Raw genomic sequence first — 5,455 nt, forward strand, 5'->3', positions numbered from 1 at the left:
GGAGTCCAGAACTATACAGAATCATAGAATCCATACAGTGCAGAAGGAGGCCATTTGCCCATTGAATCTGTACCGAGCGCAATCCCATCCTATTCCCGTAGCCCCACACATTTACCCTGCCACTCCCCCTGACACTAAGGGTCAATTTATCATGGCCAATCAACCTAACCCGCACATCTTTGGAGTGTGGGAGGAAACTGGAGCACCCGGAGGAAACCCACACGGACACAGAGAGAACTTGCAAAGTCTATATATATTTCCTACTGTTGCTCATTCCTGGATCTCACACTGACCAGCCCTGGAGGAGTGCAATGGTTCATCCCAATTTCTTATCTTCTTTCATAGAATTATAGAATCCCTACAGTGCAGAAGGAGGCCATTTGGCCCATCGAGTCTGCACTGACCCTCCGACAGAGCATCTCACCCAGACCCATCCCCCACCCTATCCCCATGCATTTACCCTGCTAACCCACACACTTTGGGACACTAAGGGGCAATTTAGCATGGCCAGTCCACCTAACCTTCACATCTTTGGACACTAAGGGGCAATTTAGCATGGCCAATCCACCTAACCTGCACATCTTTGGACACTAAGGGACAATTTATCATGACCAATCCACCTAACCTGCACACCTTTGGACACTAAGGGGCAATTTAGCATGGCCAATCCACCTAACCTGCACATCTTTGGACACTAAGGGACAATTTATCATGACCAATCCACCTAACCTGCACACCTTTGGACACTAAGGGGCAATTTAGCATGGCCAATCCACCTAACCTGCACATCTTTGGACACTAAGGGACAATTTATCATGACCAATCCACCTAACCTGCACATCTTTGGACACTAAGGGGCAATTTAGCATGGCAAATCCACCTAACCTACACATCTTTGGACACTAAGGGGCAATTTATCATGGCCAATGCACCTAACCTGCACATCTTTGGAGTGGGAGGAAACTGGAACACCCGGAGGAAACCCACGCAGACACGGGGAGAATGTGCAGACTCCGCACAGACAATGATCCGAGGTCGGAATTGAACCGGGTCCCTGTCGCTGTGAGGCAGCAGCGCTAACCACTGTGCCACTGTGTTGCCCTCATCTTCCCATCTACCCTTTATGGTTTTGATGTCCTGAATAATTGGCTTTGAACTTTAGTTGCCCTTTATGCATCCCCGGGATTGGGTGAATGGATGATGGTGGTTTCCCACTGGTTGAAATTAATCAAAGTTGAACGTGGGAAGCTAATTTGCTGTTTTCTCCCTCCCTCTCGTCAAAAGACTTGTATCTTTTTAATTCTCAAACTTGCCCATCCCTAATTGCCGTTGACTGAGTGTCTCGCTGGACCATTTCAGAGGGCAGTTAAGAATCAACCACATTGCTGTGGCTCTGGAGTCACATGTAGGCCAGACCGGGTAAGGACGGCAGATTTCCTTCCCTAAAGGACATTAGTGACCCAGATAGGTTTTTCTGACAATTGACAATAGTTTCATGGTCATCAGTAGATTCTTAATTCCAGATTTCTTTTTATTGAGTTCAAATTCCATCATCTGCCGTGCCGGGATTCGAACCCGGGTCCCCAGAACATTAGCTGAGTTTCTGGATTAATAGCCTGGCGAAAATACCACCAGGCCACCACTTTCCCCATTGCTGTGGCTCTGGAGTCACATGTAGGTCAGACCAGGTAAGGACTGCAAATTTCCTTCCCTAAAGAACATGAGTGCATCAGATGGCTCTCGGTGATAGGTGGTGATGGTTTCACTGTCACTAATGTTAAAGTTTATTTATTAGTGTCACAAGTAGGCTTACACTAACACTGCAATTAAGTTACTGTGAAAATCCCCTAGTCGCCACACTCCGGTGCCTGTTCGGGTACACTGAGGGAGAATTTAGCACGACCAATGCACCCTAACCAGCACCGTCTTTCGGACAGTGGGAGGAAACCGGAGCACCCGGAGGAAACCCACGCAGACACGGGGAGAAAGTGCAGACTCCACACAGACAGTGACCCGAGCCAGGAATCGAACCCGGGTCCCTCGTGCTGTGAGGCAACACTGTGCCGCCCTGTTTTACCAGGATGTTGCCTGGTTTGGAGGGTATTAGCTATGAGGAGAGATTGGGCAAACTTGGTTTGTTTTCACTTGAACATCGGAGGCTGAGGGGTGACCTGATGGAATTTATAAAATAATGAGAGGCACGGATAGAATGGATAGTCGGAGTTTTTTTCCCAGGGTAGGAATGTCAATTACTGGGGGACATAGGTTTAAGGTAAAAGGGGGGGAGTTCAAAGGAGATGTGAGAGGCAGGTTTTTTTACACAGAGGGTGGTGAGTGCCTGGAACGCACTGCCAGAGGAGATGGTAGAAACAGGTAAAATAGCAACGTTTAAGAGGCATCTTGACAGATACTTGAATAGGCCGGGAATAGAGGGACAAGGACCGCGTAGAGGCGAAAGGTCTTTAGTTTAGAAGGGCGTCATGTGTCGGCACAGGCCTGGTGGGCCGAAGGGCCTGGTCCTGTGGTGTCTTAGTTCTTTGACAGGGCCATAAAGGACTCCTTGAAAGGAGAAACCAGGGTAGAGAAATAGGAGTTAAAATTCCAGAATCTAGGGCCCAGGAAGGTGCGGCCACCATTGCTGGAGAGATGGAACTGGGAGGGCTAAGCAAGAGGTCAGAACTGGAGGAATGCGGAGCCTAACAAACGCAGGGCAATGTGGGGGGCTAATGGCATAGCAAAGCCAAGGGGGTATCGAGGACTTCCAGGTCCCAGAGGTCTATCTAAGTAATCAAGAAGGATAGAAAGGAAGACAGTACACAAACAGAGAAGAAATTGGAATTCATTAGATGTAGAAAAAGAGTTAGAGGGGAAAGAGTGGATTAAGACAGATAGCAAAATGACAAGCTAGGAAAATTAGCCTAAGGAACAATCCCTCCCCACTCTTGAAACTAATTTGCTCACTCACATTGCCAAGGCCTCAATTTCTGGGATCTCCTCCCCCACAAGTTCTCATCTTCCAACAACCCACAGTCTTCTTGCATCCATTCCACGGCCTCACCCAAACTCTGCCAGTTTTCCTGGCAGGCACGATGCTGGAAATGCAGCAACCAATTTGTGCACAGCAACATCCCAAAAGGAGCTGCCTGATCAGTCAGTCTACCAGGCGAGGGGTGGTTGCTCTATAAATAACAGCACTCTCTATAATTCCATGGCATTTCAATCACTGAATGGCCCCCAACTATCAACATCCTGGGGGATACCATTGACCAGAAACTGAACTGGACGAGCCATATAAAAACTATGGCTACAAGAGCAGGTCAAAGGCTGGAAATCCTGTAGTGAGTCACCCACCTCCTGACTCCCCAAAGCCTATCCACCATCTGCAAGGTACAATTCAAAAGTTTGATGGAAAACTCTCCACTTGCCTGGATGGGCGCAGCTCCAACAACACTCAAGAAGCTCGACACCATCCAGGACAAAGCTTGATTTGCAATCCATCCACAAACATTCATTCCCTCCACCAACGACGCACTATATGTACCATCTACAAGATGCAAGCAATGGCTCACCAAGACTCCTTAGGCAGCACCTTCCAAACTCGAAAGCTCTACATTCTAGAAGGGCAAGAGGAGCAGATACCTGGGGAACATCACCACCTTGGAGGCTTCCCTCCAAGTCACTCACCTGACTTGGAAATATGTCGCTGTTTCTTCACTGTCGCTGGGTTGAGCTCCCTCCCTAACAGCACTGTGCGTATACCTACACCACATGGACCGCAGTGGTTCAACAAGGCAGCTCACCACCATCTTCTCAAGGAGCAATTAGGAATTAGCAATAAATGCTGGCCTGGCCAACGATGACCATGGGGCACGGGGAGGCGATGGCCTAGTGGTATTATTGCACTTAATCCAGAAACTCAGCTAATGTTCTGGGGACCCGAGTTCAAATCCCGCCACGGCAGATGGTGGAATTTGAATTCAATAATTAATCTGGAATTAAGAATCTACTGATGACCATGAAACCATTGTTGATTGTTGGTTATTTGGGTTCAATAATGTCCTTCAGGAAAGGAAATCTGCTGTCCTTGCCCAATCTGGCCTACATGTGACTCCAGAACCACAACAATGTGGTTGACTCTTAACTAACCTTCAAGGGCAACTAGGGATGGGCAATAAATGCTGATGTGGAGTTGCCGGCGTTGGACTGGGGTAAACACAGTAAGAAGTCTCACAACACCAGGCTAAAGTCCAACAGGTTTATTTGGTAGCAAAAGCCACTAGCTTTCGGAGCGCTGCTCCTTCATCAGATAAGTGGTGAGCACTCACCTGACGAAGGGGCAGCGCTCCGAAAGCCAATGGCATTTGCTACCAAATAAACCTGTTGGACTTTAACCTGGTGTTGTGAGACTTCTTACAATAAATGCTGGCCAGCCAGCGACGCCCGTGTCCCATGAATGAATTAAAAAAAACTCAGCTAATGTTCTGGGGACACGGGTTTGAATCCCGCCTCGGCAGATGGTGGAATTTGAATTTAATAATGAATCTGGAATTAGGAATCTACTGATGACTGTGAAACCATTATCGGAAAAACCCATCTAGATCACTAATGTCCTTTAGAGAAGGAAATCTGCCGTCCTTACCCGGTCTGGCCTACATGTGACTCCAGAGCCACAGCAATGTGGTTGACTCTCAACAGCCCTCCAAGGGCAACTAGGGATGGGCAATGAATGCTGGCCCAGCCAGCGACACCCATGTCCCAAAAATGGATAAAATAGCCATCCCATGAATGAATTGAAACAAGATACAAGTCTCTTTTCAGAAAGTAACGCTATTTTGATGTTAGCCCTCTGGGTGAATGTTATCACCGTGCCAATAACTTGCTCACATTAACTGGGACTAGAGCCGGGGCGGGGGGGGGGGGATAATGGGAGGTCACTGCTCTGTGCTGGCCTTTACCTTCAAATAACTGCTCATTTTGAATGATTTCACTGCTGAGTTAAAAGGCCACCACTCTCTCCCGAGGGCAGCAGGCTTGGGGGCTGCGAGTTTCACCAGCTTTTCTGTTGGAAGGACAGTAACCTCCCCCCCCCCCACTCCCATTGCAAGTTCCATGCAAAGGGAGCGAGGGGCAAGGTGTGGGGTGGTCTGCGTCCCAACAGCTGGCAAGCCATTTGTTACACTAAAGTGTTACTTCAGTGGAGGAGCTGGGATGAATATTCATGACCTCAACATCACTGCTGCATGAGTGCATCAGCTGCCTTGTTCATTTGACAGTGATAATAACACATGTTGTGGGATTAAAATTAACAGGACACTCCCAGTTGTTGATACATATTTAGCAAAGAACCAATACCTTTCCCCCCCTTTTGCGATTGGCGCTCTCTGTCACAGGATATTTTTGTAACTTTTCCTTTGTCTTCTGGCGATGGTTGCACATTGAAAGGAACTTTGTCCGA

This window comes from Mustelus asterias, chromosome 19 (genome assembly GCF_964213995.1).
Source record: "Mustelus asterias chromosome 19, sMusAst1.hap1.1, whole genome shotgun sequence".
NCBI classification, from domain to species: Eukaryota; Metazoa; Chordata; class Chondrichthyes; order Carcharhiniformes; family Triakidae; genus Mustelus; species Mustelus asterias.